Raw genomic sequence first — 16965 nt, 5'->3', positions numbered from 1 at the left:
ACGCCCAGCTTTATACCTCTTTTTTTTTTTTTGCAACAAAGTCTCTCACTGGACTCACCAATTAGATGAGCTGGCAAGCTCCATGTTTCCTCCTGTCTCTGCCCTCCTGGCGCTGGGACTGTAGGTGAGCATTTCCTCATCTGGCATCTTTACTGGGCATCGAGCTCAGCCCCTCATGCTTGCAAGGCAAGCGCTTCCTCTACGGAGCCAGCCGTTGCTTCAGCCCAATGCTCGCCTTTCTCAGAGACCGCTTATCAGCTTCAACGCCATAGGTCCCTGAGGGCCGGACTGAGGGTGTCAGTAATGTGTTTTTTTGCTGCCACGGAGTTCAAGGGCTCTTCCTCAGCTTCGATTTTTGTGGGATTCTAAGTCTAAAAGCCTGCTCAAGTCTGTTCCATTTTGACCCCTGTGGTAAGCCTTTCCTCTGGCGACAGGCTGGCTGCTCATCTAACGTTGCCCTCAGAGCTTGTGTACCATCAACCAGCTCTGTGGGTCAGGCCCCTTCAGGCACCACTCCAACCCTGCTGTTCACGGTGATAATTAACCTCCACCCGGCTGCTGGCACCAGCTACCACCACCTGGCCTCCATTGTTTTGGGGTCCAACCATGTCCAATATTATCAGTGAGCCTCATTCTCACCAGCCTTTTCTTCTGTCAGTCCTGGCTACAGGGAAGAGCTACCCCTGGATTCTTGTTTTATTATTTTTTTTTGTTAATTTTTATTTATTTATTTGAGAGTGACAGAGAGAGAGAGAGAGAGAGAGAGAGAGAGAAAGAGGCAGATAGAGAGAATGGGTGCGCCAGGGCTTCGAGCCACTGCAACGAACTCCAGACGCGTGCGCCCCCTTGTGCATCTGGCTAACGTGGGTCCTGGGGAATCGAGCCTCGAACCAGGGTTCTTAGGCTTCACAGGCAAGCACTTAACCGCTAAGCCATCTCTCCAGCCCTTATTATTTTTTAAAAAATATTTTTATTTATATACCTGGGAGAGAGAGAGAAAGAGAGAAACAGAGAAAAAGTGAGAATGAAGATATGGATGCACCAAGGCCTCTTGCCACTGCAAACAAACTGGAGATCCATGACCTACACTTTATGCATATGGCTTTAGGTGGATACCAGGGAATCAAACCCAGGCCATCAGGCTTTGTGAGCAAGCAAGCGCCTTTAACCTCTGAGCCAGCTCTCCAGTGCCCCCCCCCCCAACTTTTTTTGAGACAGGGTCTTGGTACATAGCTCTGGTTGCATCAAATACTTGGAATACTTAGGATAAAGCAATACTTTTGCCCCAGCCTAGTGGTTGGTGTATGCCACCATGCCTAGACTTAAACTGACACATTGGTTCTTGGGGCTTGAACCTGCTGCCTTTCCAGTTGAAGCTACAGCACTGGCTCCCCAGGGCTCTCAGCTTGCCCACTGAAGATCTTAGGACCTGTCAGCTTCCATAATACATCAGCCGATTCCGTGATTCATTCTCTCTCTCTCTCTCTCTCTCTCTCTCTCTCTCTCTCTCTTGTGTTCACCATTAAGTTTGATTCTCTGCAGACTCTGGCACATATTCCCTTCACTGAGCATTTTGTTTGTTTGTTTGTTTTGTTTTGTTTTGTTTTTCAAGGTAGGGTCTCACTCTAGCGCAGGCAGATCTTGAATTCACTATGTAGTCCTAGGCTGGCCTTGAACTCACAGAGATCCTCCTACCTCTGCCTCCTGAGTGCTGGGATTAAAAGCGTGTGCTGCCATGCCTAGCCCCCTCACTGAGCATTTTAATCCTCTCTTCTGTGGTCTCCCATGGTAACTACAACTTTACTTAGCATGGGTCCTTTCTTTTCTTTTTTTCTTAAACTTTTTATTTTTATTTATTTATTTGAGAGAGACAGAAAGAGAAAGAGGGATAGAGAGAGAGAATGGGCACGCCAGGGCCTCCAGCCACTGCAAACGAACTCCAGACGTGTGCACCCCCTTGTGCATCTAGCTAACGTGGGTCCTGGGAAATCAAGCCTCAAACTAGGGTCCTTAGGGTTCACAGCAAGCGCTTAACTGCTAAGCCATCTCTCCAGCCCATAAACTTTTAAAAAAATATTTTATTTTTATTTATTTATTTGAAAGAAAGAGGTGGGAGGGCACTCTAGTGCCTCCAGCCATTGCAAACAAACTCCAGATACATGTGCCCCCTTGTGCATCTGGCTTATGTGGGTTCTGGGGAATAAAACCAAGGTCCTTTGGTTTTGTAGGCAAGTGCCTTAACTGCTAAGCCAACTCTCCAGCTCTCTCTCTTTTTTTTTTTTTTTTTTTGAGGTAGGGTCTTACTCTAGTCCAGGCTGGCCTGGAATTCCCTATATAGTTTCAGGGCAGCCTTGAACTGACCGTGATCCTCCTACCTCTGCTTCCTGGGCGCTGGTACTAAAGGTGTGCACCACCACGTCCAGCTATTTCTTTAATATAACTTAAGATGGACTTGTACAGCATTTCCTGATGTTCTTTGCCATGTTGTTAATTCCTGTTTCTTGGAAGTATGTTCAAATGCTATGGGACTCCAAATCTAGTTTTACTCGCTTGATCTGACATCCTCACAGCTCTGTGTATCTCTCTGGGACATGCAATCTTTACCCTCATTACCACATCCAGCATGACTTACATGTGGGCATCATAGCCAGGAGCAGAGGACAATTAGATCCACCTGTTGTCCTGTTGTGACGTCAGTCCATTGTTATCAAGCAAGGACAGGCGTGGTGGCTCTCAGGAGAAAGAGCTATACTGCACCCGCTGGCTTAGAGTTTGCATAGGCCAGATATCCCCCATTCAAGTGTCAGGGACAGTTTTTTTTTTTTTTTTTTTTTTTTTTTGTTTCCCTGCCAGGGCTTGCCTTTGGCATATGGATCTGCCTTGATTGGATACCCCATCTTCTCTGGAGCTTGGATTCTCTGAGGGTGAAGTGTGGGGTTTGGTCTTGGGCTCCCTGCCCTCCTGCCGCAGGAGCTGAGACATTCTCTGTGGGCTTCTGGGAGTGTCCTTTGTCCTTCATAGGTGGCTTTAAATGTCAATTATCAGCCCAGCAATGTTTCATGATCTCTGTAAGGCATTTAATTGCTTTAACCTTTACTTTTATTTTGAGATGGGAGGGGGGGCGTCTCTCACTATGTTGCTAAGGCTAACCTTAAATATCTGGGTTCAGGCCATCCTCCTGCCTCAGCCTCTGGAGTAGCTAGGGCTATAGGTGCTAATAATATATTGCTCAATAGCCACCTGTAGTAGGGTGAATTGTGGCTCCTATTTGTTTCCATCTGAGTGTGACCTTACCTGGATTTTTCTTTGTAGATATGAGCTCATACTCCTGACAAGCATTCCCTACAACTGGTGAGGAGTGTCCATTTGAAAGGAAGGAAGAGGTTTGAGAGCCAGTGGCGGGGGAAGCGGAGCACCATGTGAAGTCAGAGGCAGAATGGAAAGTGGAAGCTCCTAGCTTTGCTGGCAATCAGCAGGTGAGAGGTGCAGAACAGATTTTCCCCTGAGTTCCCAGAAGGAACCGCCTCTGGTGCCACCTTGACTTTGGACCTCTGGACTCTAGAACCTATTTCTGTTTTTTTTAAGCTGCCGAGTTGGTGGTTACTTGTTCTGACGGTGCTGGGAAACTAATTTTCCATCCAATTGCATTGTCTCCATGGCAACAATTTGCCTGCACTTCTCCCATGCCTCAGATGTCATGCCAACTTCTGCTTCCCTTCCACCCATATGTCCCACCCCACATCACCACAGGTGAGCTTGTAACACTTCAGCTAGTGTCACCTCGTGCCAGGGCTGTCTGCGCACCACCTACAATTACTGGTCCAGCTCCAAGCCCCCCTCGAGTGCTCGTTTTCCCAGGCTCCTCCTGACATTTCAACAGGCCAGGCTCTGTGAGCAGTGATGGAGATGGAGTTGCACATGGAAGATATTGATCCAGAATCGACAGCTGAGGAAGGGAGAGGGGAGCAGATGGGCTGTGCAGAGGGAGAAGCTCAACTGTAATGCAGATAAAACAACGCTTTGTCTGAACCCCGTAGGAGCCACACCTTGCCTGGAGCAGGCTGGGCCTTAGGTCCCTGCTGAGATCTGTGTATGGATGAAAACGATGCCTCGAATCAGATCTGGCAGGACCTGATTTTGCATGGGTGGGGGGTTGCCTAATCTCTGCTTAAACGGGGCATCAGGGCAGCTCATCGCTGTGTTTTCTACCTTAGCATGAAGGTGAATGGAGACATCCTCACTTAACATATGAGGAGACTGAGGCTGAAAAGGGCCAAGCAGTCCACTTAAAAAAAATATTTATTTATTTATTTATTTGACAGAGAAAGAGGGAGAGAGAGAGAGAGGATGAATGGACATGCCAGGGACTTGAGCCACTGCAAATGAACTCCAGACATGAGCACCCCCTTGTGCATCTAACTAACGTGGGTCCTAGGGAATCAAACCTGGGCCCTTTGGCTTTGCAAGCAAATGCCTTAACTGTTAAACCATCCCTCCAGCCCTAGCCCACTTCTTGTAACTAGCAGGATCAAAATACAAAAATCTTTGAGAAAGAAACAAACCAAAATTGAGAGCAACTATGGTTAAGTGTTTTAACTATTTTCCTAAATAGCTTCTCATTGGGTTTTGTGACAATAACCCTGAGAGACATTTGTTATTTTCACTTTTTTTTTTTTTTTTTTTTTTTTGGTTTTTCGAGGTAGGGTCTCACTCTAGCTCAGGCTGACCTGGAATTCACTATGTAGTCTCAGGGTGGCCTCGAACTCTCGGCAATCCTCCTACCTCTGCCTCCCGAGTGCTGGGATTAAAGGCATGCGCCACCACGCCCGGCTCACTTTTTTTTTTTTTGCTGGTGCTGACCATTGAACCCAGGGCCTCCCACATGCTAAGTGAGTGATCTACCACCAAGCTATACCCTCAGCCTCAATAGCTAGAATTTGAACCTAGGCCTGAGTGATATAATCCTTGAAGAAGCCAGTGGATTACTTTTCTCATCTCTGTGACAAAATACCTGACAGAAACAACTGAAAGGAGGAAATATTTATTTTGATTCACTGTTCAGAGGGCTCGATTCATGACTGTTTGACCCTATCGCTTAGGCAGAATATGAATGTCATGGCAACAGGAGGGTATGATGGAGAACCTTCTCCACCTTATATATGACAGCAAAGAGAAGAAGACAGGTAGGGGCCAAGGACAAGGTATCATCAAGTCTTCCCTGCCCCCAACCATACCTATCTTCTCCAGGTAGGCCCCACCTCCTGAAGTTTTCAGAACCTCTCAAAATAGTGCCACCACCTGTGGACCGTGGGTTTAACACATGAGCCTATGAGAGACATTTTATATTCAAATCATAATAGCCGGTCTGGAGAGAAGGCTTAGTGGTTAGGGCACTTGCCTGTGAAGCCTAAGGACCCAGGTTTGATTCTCCAGATCCCACATAAGCCAGATGCACATGGTGGCACATACATCTAGAGTTTGCTTGCAGTGTCTAGAGGCCCTGGAATGCCCATTCTCTCTCTCTCTCTCTCTCTCTCTCTCTCTCTCTCTAATAAATAAACAAAAATAAAATAAATATATTAAAAAGATATTCAAATCTTAACAGCCAAGAAGGGAACATTGCCTCTAGCCAACATGCAGTCAATAATTCAGAGAGAAGAGTATGGTAAATGAGTGAGAGCACAGCTATTATCTTGTGAAAGGCAGAGTGTTTCTAGTCTTTATTTAGAACAACATAATTGCAGGCAAATCTGAACCAAAGACATCATCTGGCAGCTTTGCAGGAAGCCTCTAGTTAGAAGGTTTGATTCCTTCATGGATGGAATGGGATAAGTGGTTCATCACAACATCTGACAGTAAGATGAGATTGGCTTATTGGGGGATGGAGAAACATAGAAGAGGGGCTTTAGAAAACGCTGACAGTTTGCTATGAGAGAATCCTAATGTTGGAGTCAAAACCCCTCAGGTTATTAAAACATTTTTTTCTGATTACAAAACTGATATGTTTATTATATAAGCATACTGTACAGCCTAAAACAAAATTAAAATAATTTAGATTCCTACCACACAGGGGTAATCCTTGCTTGTTTTGTTGCTATATCTTCTAGTCTTTCTCCTGTGGACATATAACTATTGACATATCCAATATATGAAATACATTCTATACATATATATATTTGTTTTTGGAGGTAGGATCTAGCTCTAGCCTAGGCTGACCTGGAATTTACTATGTAGTCTCAGGCTGGCTCTGAACTCTCAGCGATCCTCCTACCTCTACATCCTCAGTGCTGGACTTAAAGGCATGTGCCACCATGCCTGGCAATATGAAATATATATTTATATAACAAACACGTAAGTATAATTAATACATAAGTATATTTATTTATATAGTATATATGTTTGGATGCTTACAGGTTTTGTTTTATGAATATGGGATCATAATGTACAGATTGGCTATTGTTAGAAGAATAACAATATTTCTTTCCTGAGCACAAAACGTGAGGGATTTAGAAAGTGTAGAAGAATAGGAAGAAGGAAATGCAAGTCACGGGCTGCTTTCCATCATATTGAATGTTTTATAACCGGATTTTTAAGATGTTAGTGCCAAGAGGGAGCTTCTGAATCAGACTTATGAGACCTCAGTTTCCCTTTGGCAGTGCTGAGGATCAAACCCAGGGCTTTGCACATGCTAGGAAGTGCTCTCTCTCCCCCCCCTCCCCTTGCCACCAAGCCACAACCTCCAGGCTCAAACCTCTGGGTTATAATTCTTGCAAGCTCTTTTTTTTCCCCTCTCTTAAAGGTGCAGGAGAAAAACATGTCTGTAATTTTCCAAAGGCAATAGCTCTTGAAACACTGGACAAAGGTAGAGGAAGGGAAGGCAAGAATTTAAGCTATTTTCCTCTTCATATTGTCTATGCCCCAGAAACCATAGCAGAGAGCAATACCAGCTTGTCATGATGTCAGAGATGAAAACCAATATAATCCTAGATGATCAGTCATCCCTGATTAAATCTTTTTTTTTTTTTTGAGTGAAAGAGCAAATTTAATGAAACTATAAAACAAGACTAGGCCACAGTTCACAGTGATGGGAGGCCATGCAGGGGGAGTGCAATACCAGGACTATAGCAGAATACAGCATCCACACGGGCGTATTCACAAAACAATTAGGAAATAAGTTTGAATTTGTACTCTGTTAAGGACTCATCTCCATACCACTTGTGGTTTCTTCCTGGTCTCCAGCCAGTGCCACAGCTGTCCTTGATGGAACAACCCCATGTTGAGACTGGGAATGACAGCAAGTCAGTTGGGGCAAAAGAACCCAGCATTTACTTCAAAGAGACCAATACAGAGATAGTACCCTACAGAACCCAGTGAACATACAAGGAGGACCATCGATATGCTACTTGGGACACAGAAAGCCACCAGAGGTTGCACCCACACAGTGAGGACATGGGGTAGACAGGATAGGTTAGGCTCATTGGACATTCATTCTGGCCCAAGAAAGTAACAGGGATCCACGGAGGTGTGGCCAGAAAGGTGTGCACACAAACTCAGAGGAAGCTAGTCAGGAGCAGAGAAGTCCATATTGTACCAGGCAGCTCTTGGGCACCTGGACAGGGAGTAGAAGTCTGGGTTTCCATACCTAAGAGTTCTGAGAGCCAAGACTGGCAATCATTACTTTAGTATTGCCCTGCCTTTGGCACCTCAGAGACAACATACCCCACAACAAACCCAGGCTCTAAGACCCTGTCCTGCTTATATCCTGGCACAATGCCTTGCCTGGCCCAGCAGGTCAGAAACAACTGGTTTCATGGTCAGGCCACTACCCTAGGAGCTGTTACTGCTCTTGGCTGCTTTTGGTCCCAGGGAGAGTGTGGTAGTTTGAATAGATGGCTCCCAATATATTTAGTGTTTCATCAGTTTGTAGTTTGCATCTGCAGCCACCTGGCTGGAGACAGTGTTTCTGGGCAGATCTTAAGGTCTGGTGGTAGGTTTGAGATTTCAATCTAAAGAGATGAAAAGTGTGCCTAGCTGGAGTTCCTGAAGCGTGCTGTGCTGTGGCTTTTGGCTTTTAGGCTTCTGCTTCTGTCTCTGGTCCTGTGAAAGCAGGCCAGCTTCTTCTGCCATTATGGAACTTCCCCTGGATCTGTAAGCTTCAATAAATCCCTTCCTCCATAACTGTTCCTGGTCTGGAAGTTCATCTCAGTGAACCTGAAGCTGTCTTCTACAGAGAGCCAGTAACTGAGCCTGGACCTTGGACAGAAATGGAAGATTGAGGACCCCAGCAGAAGATCCTTGCCATTTTCTGGATTGCAAACAAGCCAACCCAAAACACAAGCTCAGGGTCGTCCCCTGGCCCTTGCCCTCATATCCAACAGAAGTTTTGCTGGAAGAGTCAGATACTCAGGGGAAAGCAAGGCGAGGGCCGGACAGAACTTTCCAGGGAACAGTGGCACATCATCCAGCCCCAAGCAGAGGGAGGGGGACGTGTGGGGGAAGCAACCACTGAGCACAGGGAGCAGAGCACAGGGGGGCCAAACTGACAGGTGGAGGGGTCCGAGTCTGGCTCCATCAGCACGGGTGCTGTACGTGTAGATGTAGGTCTTGCAGCTGCAGCATGTGTGCGTCACATCCTTGAAGTCATTGATGAGACAGGGGACAAATCAGCGGCCCAGATCACACTCTATGAAGCAGCAGAAGAAACCAGTGCAAAGTTCATCAGGCCTATCTCATAGGAGATCTTGGTGGTGACGGCCTGCTGGCAGCGGGGGCACACTGTCTGCACAGGTGCACCTTCAAAGATCTCTCCCTGCAGTACTGTTGCCATGGTGGCAGCCCCTGATGGTACCAAGGCTGTGGCTGTGTGGCCTCCAGAGCCAGGGTAGGTAGGTAGGTAGGGTTCTGGTGGATAGTAGCCCATGGGTGGGTGAGGGCCTGGAGGAAGGTAGAAACCTGGAGGCATGTAGGTGCCATCTGCCCTCATATTGAAGAGGCACATAGCCAGGCTGGGGCATTGCATGGCTAGGTGGATTATAGGGTGGGGGGCAATATCATCAGGAGTCAATGGCATGCCTGGTGGGTGCTGCATCACAGCTGGGGAGGGGTGATTTGGGGTGGATGGGGCTCCACTCTTCTCCTCCAGTAGGGGGGCTGTGAGGTCCCCCAGAGAAGGAGGGGGTGGCTCATTAGACATCTTCACAGCTGCTCTTAGACCTCAGATTCCTGGTACTCAGAACAGAGGCAGGTGAAGGCACTTTAGCTGCTCACTGGGACAGTGCTCTGGGGAGCTCCCAATCCCGGTGTCCAGGGCCGCCTCCTGATTAAATCTTAAAGAGACTCTTAGGATTTGGGTAGCTATGAAGGAGAGTAAGTCTTGATTGCAAGTAATATAAGAACTAACTCCCAGAGATGACTAAGGCATTTGCTTAGGAGTTAGAGGAAGCAGTGAACTGGCCAGTGGTGGGATGAGGGGAGATGCCAAGGACATTGAAGAGTGTCGATTTTCATTGGTCACATCAGTGGACATGAAGACTGTGATGGTTTGAATTAGGTGTCCTCACTAAACTCATGTGTTCTGAATGCTAGATCCCCAGCTGATGGCTATTTGGGAATTGGAGCCTTGCTAAATAAGGTGTGTTGCTGGGTGTGGGCTTATGAGTGTCGTAGCCAGCTTCCCCTTGCCAGTGTTTGGCACACTTTCCTGCTGCTGTTGTCCACCTGATGTTGGCTAAGAGGTGATGCCCAGCCTCTGCTCGTGCCACATTTTCCCCTGCCGTCATGGAGCTTCCCTTCCAGTCTGTAAGCCAAAATAAACCCTTTCTTCCCACAAGCTGTTTTGGTCAGTGTTTCATCTCAGCAATGAGAAGGTAACAGCAATAGGAAAACTGTTCCTGAATAATGGGTTCACTGTGGCTAGAAACCTGACTGTGTGGCTTTTTGGCCTTTTGGAACTGATCTGTGGGAGGAATATGGAAGGATTTGAAAGTTGTCCTAAGAGAAGCTTTGCAGTGCCATAAACAGAGTATGATGGACCATTCTTGTCTGAGTATGAAAGACCTAAATACACTAAGAACTATGACTTGTGAGTTTTGGCTTATGAGGAGTAGAAAGAGTGCCATTTGTTTGCACTGCATTAGAAGCAGTTTGTGTGAGAGCCTAATTGCATCTTCCTGTGTCCTGAGAACTTTTGTAGGGTTGCTTTGCATAGAAATAGATTGGTGTGAGCAGAAGGATATGGCACAGAAAAAAATGGAATCTTTGGGCTGAAACTGCTGCCTGTTTAGCTGCAATTATTTGAGAGATTACAACTATTGAGATTGGGCCAGAAGTTCTGCATTGCAAAAGCAGGAGGAATGCTGACTCTGAAAAATAGGGGTCTAGGGCTAGAGAGATGGCCTAGCAATTAAGATGCTTGCTGGTGAAGCCAAAGGACCCGGGTTCAATTCCTCAGGGCCCACATAAGCCAGATGCACAAGGTGGTACATATGTCTAGTTTGTTTGCAGTGGTCAGAGGCCCTGGAGTGCCCATTCTCTCTCTGCCTCTTTCTTTCTCTCTCTCAATAAAAAAAATTAGGGGGCCAAATGCTGTAGGATTGTCTGATCTTCAAAGTGGGCTTTATTCTCCCCTAGATTAACAAATTTGGTAGCCCATCTGGTACAAGGGTAATATAACAAACCTAGGAAAGATAAGGTCATTGGATTTGAACTGTGGTTTGCTTTTTGGAAATGGCCACTAGGCAATGTAAACAGGCTTGTGCCTGCATAGAGGCCTGATGGAGCCATGAGTATGAACTGTGGGTTTCAGTGGAGACTTCCAAGACCTTTTGACACACCTGGGCTGTGGAGCAGCTGCCAAGGAGAGCTGCTAACTTGGGATGGATTGTTTCCTGGGCTATAAGCAGTCCAACAGGAGGGGAAGAATTAGAATTATAGATACTTCAACATTGGTTAGAGATATTGGACTTGGAGCTACAGCATTTGATATCTGCCCTATTTGTTTTACATATTGTATTGGCTGTGTTCCCTTTCTATGCCCAATGCCATCTTTTGCAGTGTGAATATTTATTCTGCGCCATTATGTCTTTTTGGTTTTCCAGTCTAAATTAAGAGACCTTGGATTTTGGAGGTATTTGAGTAGTACTGGATTGATAAGAACTACAGGGACTTTTAAAGTTGGACTGAATGCATTGCATTTCACATCATGGGTGTTCAGCAGTTTATGAGTGCCAGGGGCTGAATGTGGTGGCTTGAATTAGGTATCCCCCATAAACTCATGTGTTCTGAAATGCTAGACTCCCAGCTGGTAGCCATTTGGGAACGCAAGCTTTGCTGGAGGAGGTGTGTTATTTGTGGTGGGTATTATAGTCCGGTTCCCCCTTGCCAGTGTTTGGACGTCATCACCCAGCCTCTTCTCATGCCATCTTTTCCCCTGCCATTATGTAAATTCTAAATCCCTAAGTATACCAAGGGTTCTCTTGCCTCTGGGGCTTTTTAAATGCTATTTCCTCCATGTGGAACACTTTCACCCACATCTTCTGCTTAGATAAAACTTCCTCTAAGGAAGCCACATTTGAAATTCACCTTCATGTTCAATGCCTTGATTAAATATGCCTCCTCTCTGCTCCCACAGCGCTCTTCTTACCTAATTTAACATTGCACAGAGCTGTCTGTTAGGTTGTCTTCTTCTTTCAGCCTTAGCATAGCTGCATAGGTAATGTCTTATACCCCACACAAGAGACAATGATGTAAAAGAGTACCACTAGAGTCATATAATGTGTGCCCTATACAACTGGGCATAGCAGCCATAACAATGACTCCTCCCCCCCCAGAAAAACAAGAAGATTATGGCTTTTTCACTCCTATATAACAAAACATTTATTACATATTGGAACATTTGTTGGCTGTCTTGAGGGATGGATGGATGGATAAATACAGAGCCTGTTGCTTGGTCTCTGTTTCAATTAACCAAAAGCAGCTGATGGGAGGAAAGTTGTTCATTGTGGTTTATAGTCTCAAGGGGAAGCTCCATAATGGCAGGGGAAAAGATGGCATGAGCAGAGGCTGGATGATGACATTCAAACACTGGCAAAGGGGAACCTGGCTATAATACCCATAAGTCCAACTCCAACAACACACCTCCTCCAGCAAGGCTCCAGTTCCCAAATGGTCACCAGCTGGGAGTCTAGCAATCAGAACACATTCAGCCCCTCACCCATATAAACTGATGAACATCCATGATGTGAAATGCAATGCATTCAGTCCAACTTTAAAAGTCCTTATAGATAGACTTCCGGTTAAGATGGCGGCGTAGGTACCACGCCAAAGCAGCCTAGGGGGGAAAAAGACCAAAAAACTCAGCAAAATACACACTTTTACTAAAAAGTGAGGTGTATAGGAAATTGAAGCGGCAGCGGAGAAGTAGAAGAGTTATAGAGCATCCAGAGCCTGCACAGGCGGGAAAAGCGGCTCCGGCAGCTCGGCCAACCGCCGCGGCTGCGGCGCAGCAGAAAACTGCCAGACTCGGCTCGAGCCGCAGGAAAAGCCAGGTGCAGGATTTTCCCCTCACACCGCGCTCTCCACAACTCAGGAAACGTGAGGGGAGAGCGGCAGTGAGCAACGGAGGAGCAGACCGCGAGGTAGAAGAACATGTGGAACAGCGAGACAACCAAAGCAGCCGCGGCTCCCTCCCCTCCCCCACCGCCTGAACCCAGCTCCAGCGAACAGAGCAGCGGCCCGGGACCCGGCCACGCCAACGTGGGCTGACAACGGGACCCAAGCAGGAGCAGAGTTCGGGAGCAACATCAGCGGCTCCAGCACCGGTACCAGCGGCCCCAGCAGCAGCAGACCCAGGAGCGGCAGCAGCGGCAGATCCCGCAGCAGCAGCTTCAGGGGGAGCAGTGGCAGTGGACACAGCAGCAGCAGCTTCAGCAGCAGTGGTGGCTCCAGCAGTGGCAGCTACAGCAGCAGCAGAGGCAGCAGCAGCGGCTCAGTTTGCCCCATAGGAAAAGCAAGTGCCCAGCTCCAGAAATCAGAACAGCAGCCCGACGACCCAGGCAGCAACTTGACTGAGACCACAATCACCCAAGGTAACTGGGATTGCACCAGGGAAGGGTCTCACTTGGTCACAAGCTGACTTGGATCCCTCAACAGACCATAAATCTAAACCTCTTTGTTGATAGAGGATCTGGTCATTATAATAACTACTCTTGCATACATACTCGGGGCTGTTTTTGATTGAATGTGTACAGTGTTTAGTTAAATTTTAGAATCTACCTGTATTTTATTCCACTCAGCCTGCTTGAATACTCCTATAGCAGGGAAACTCAACCCCTAAGAACATCTTTGTAGATACTCTGAGAGTCTTAAAAGCCACACCTAATATCTTAAGGTCCTACCCTGAAAATATATTACATCAAATCAATTGATACAGCTAAGAATACACAGCTAGCTAGAAAATCCAAGCATGAACTTAATCCAAGATGCAAAAATATATACATTATAACACAAGAAACACTAAAAAGCAAGACGATATAAATCCACCTAAAAGTATTAATGCATCAGAAATGTCCTCCAGTGAGAAAGAGTTAGAGGAAATGCCTGAGAAAGAGTTCAAAAGAATAATTATAAATATGTTCAAAGAGGTCAAAGAACACATGAAAACAATCAAAGAAGAAATCAAAGAGGAAATCAAAGAGGAAATCAAAGGAATCAAAGAAGAGGCAGGACACCAATTTAATGAAATAAAGAAGGCAATACAAGACATAAATAGGGAAATAGAAATAATAAAGAAAAACCAGTCAGAATTACTAGCAATGAAGAACACAGTTAATGAAATAAAAAACTCTGTAGAAAATCTCACCAGTAGGATGGATGAGGGAGAGGACACAATATCTAAGCTAGAAGACCAGGTGGCAGACCTAATGCAGTCCAACAAAGAGAAAGACAAACTTATAGAAAAGTATGAGTGGGAATTTCAAGATATTCGGGACACTATGAAAAGATCCAATATAAGAATTCAGGGCATAGTAGAAGGAGAAGAACTCCACTCCAGAGGCATAGTAGGCATCTTCAACAAAATCATAGAGGAAAATTTCCCCCAAATTGGGAAAGAGGTGCCAATACAGATACAGGAAGCCTTTAGAACCCCAGCCAGACAAAACCCAGAAAGAACCTCTCCTCGCCATATTATAATCAAACTTCCAAACACACACACCAAAGAAAAAATATTGAAAGCAGTTAGAGAGAAAAATCAAGTTACCTACAAAAGCAAACCCATCAGGATTACAGCAGATTATTCAACACAAACTTTTAAAGCCAGAAGGGCTTGGAGTGATATATTCCAAGTTCTGAAAGATAACAACTGTCAACCAAGGTTACTTTATCCTGCAAAGTTATCCATCCAAATAGATGGAGAAATAAAGACATTCCATGACAAAAGCAGGTTAAAGGAGTATTTGAAGACAAAACCAGCTCTACAGAAAATACTTGATAGAATCCTCCATGCTGAACAAAAGGAAAAGCACACATATAAGGAACCTAGAAAAAACAAGCTATACTCAAATACCAGTTAACAGAAGAGAGCACAGGTAGAACCAGAAACACACACACACACACACACAAATGGCAAACATAAATACACACCTTTCAATAATATCTCTTAATATCAATGGTCTCAATGCCCCAACGAAAAGACATAGATTTGCAGACTGGGTTAAAAAGCAGGATCCTACAATTTGTTGTCTCCAAGAAACTCACCTTTCTACAAAGGATAGACATTATCTTAGGGTGAAAGGTTGGAAGACGGTGTTTCAAGCAAATGGGCCTAGAAAACAAGCAGGGGTTGCTATCCTAATATCAGACAGGGTAGACTTTAGTCCGACGTTAGTCAAGGAAGATAAGGAAGGTCACTTTATATTGATTAAGGGCACACTCCAACAGGAGGACATTACAATCCTAAACATATATGCACCTAACATGGGGGCTCCCAAATTCGTCAAACAAACACTATTAGAACTAAGGTCACAGATAACACCAAACACAGTGGTGGTGGGTGACTTTAAAAGTCCTTATAGTTTTTTATCAACCAAGTACTATTCAAATACCCCCATAATCCAAGGTCTCTTAACTTAGACTGTAAAACCAAGAAGCCATAATGGTACAGAATAAACATTCACACTGCAAAAGATGGCATGGGCATAGTGGCTGTTTGATGCTAGAGGTGACAGAGGCTAGAAAGGAAGAGTGAGTTTCACTTATTGGCCATGGTACTGGCTCAGTGCTTGGAAAGGCAGACAGTGGGGGCTGAGCAAAGTGATGAGCTCTGTGTATTTGTCTTCCTGTGCAGGGGATGGAACCTGAAGCCTAGTGCGTTCAAGAGTCATGCTTGACCAATGAGCTCCACATTCCAACCATGGGATATGTGGAGTGTGAGGTCTGGTGGGACCCATAGGTAGAATAAAGACAGAATTTATCTCTGCTGTTTCATGTAGGGGTCTTTGTACACTGTGCCAGCCTGTGGCACGAATTGAAACAGACCCTGAAGGAGGGAGTGGGAATGAATCTGAGACAAGAACACAAGGAATGGAGCCAAGACAAGTTTTGATCAAGGCTCAAGTTTATTCAGGCAGACACAAGCTTATACACAGAAAATAAAACTTTCTCGACAATGCTTCTATGTCTAAAGTCTGCTTCACCAAGGCCGTACGATAATGCCTCTGTGTCTAAAGTCTCAAGAGGTCAAGGAACAGCTACAGCTCCCGACAGTAAACCTTGTGAGGACTGAGAGGAAAAGACCAAAGAAGCACCAACACTTCAGAGATAGGCTGAGGTCAAGGATGGGAAACCACAGGAGAGGCACACCATAAACCTCCTGGATGATCAAGTTAGGCCTTAGCCAAAGTGGAAGAAAGGTAATTTACAAGCTTTTCAAATATTTACTTCTGCCTCTCCAGCCACTGGCATGGAGCCTGACACATACAAGGACTATTAGGTGTTAGTTTGGAGGGAAAAAATAAAAGATTAAAGAATAAATTTAAGCATGTGACTATCAAGCAATGAGTTTTTAAAAAGAATAGATCAGTGTTTATACAATACAAAAACAAGTTGCCTACGAAACAATTGCCTTAGTGAATATTCATTTCCATATAGAGAGGGCTTTTAAGGATTCCTGCAAGGACAGATGCCATGTAGGAAAAGATCTATGGGCCCAAGCCATATGAAAGACAAACATAAGTAAAAAGAGTCTTGGTGCTGGGGAAGGAGGTGGCTCAGTAAATAAAGCACTTGCTTGTAAGCATGAGTGCCTAAGTTCAGATCCCCAGAATCCACATAAAACCCCATGCAGGGGTTGAAGAGAAGGGCTTAAGGCACTTGCCTGTGGACCCTAAGGACCCAGGTTCAATTTCCCAGTACCCATGTAAGCCAGATGCACAAGAGGGTGCATGTTTCTGGAGTTCATTTGCCGTGAGTGGCTAGAGGCACATCCATTCTCTCCCTTCCTCTCTCTCTCTCTCAAATAAATAAATAAAATATTTTTATTAAGACAACCATGCAGTATTGGGAACCTGTAACCCTAGTGCACCTTCAGTGAGAAGGAAGATGGAGCTAGGAGAACCCTCAGAAGCTCTTGGGCCAGCTAGCCTGGGAAGCACAACAATGGACATCTAAAGGGGACCCTGTCTCAAATGAGGTAGAAGGCAAGGACCACACCTAAAGTTGTCCTCTGACCTCCAGATGTGTGCTGTGGCACAAGTACATACATGCACGAACGCGCGCGCGCACACACACACACATACACACACACACACACACACACACCTTTGCTCAATATGCCTCACCTTGTTCCCTAGCACTGGGAAAAGAAGAAAAAGAAAAAAAACAACTCACAAAACAGGAAAAGCACAGTGCATGATACTCACAGGGCTAGTTTTTTTAGTATGCAAATGATCCTCAAAAAAATAAATCAAA

At 45.5% G+C, this 16965-nt stretch overlaps 1 pseudogene; it reads right to left on the bottom strand.

The window, feature by feature from the left end:
- Positions 1-8339: 8339 nt before the first annotated feature.
- LOC101609714 lies at positions 8340-9193 on the bottom strand (annotated as a pseudogene).
- Between the last annotated feature and the right edge of the window lie 7772 nt (positions 9194-16965).

This window comes from Jaculus jaculus, chromosome 14 (genome assembly GCF_020740685.1).
Source record: "Jaculus jaculus isolate mJacJac1 chromosome 14, mJacJac1.mat.Y.cur, whole genome shotgun sequence".
Taxonomy (NCBI): domain Eukaryota; kingdom Metazoa; phylum Chordata; class Mammalia; order Rodentia; family Dipodidae; genus Jaculus; species Jaculus jaculus.
This window is presented reverse-complemented; position numbering and strand designations above follow the sequence as displayed.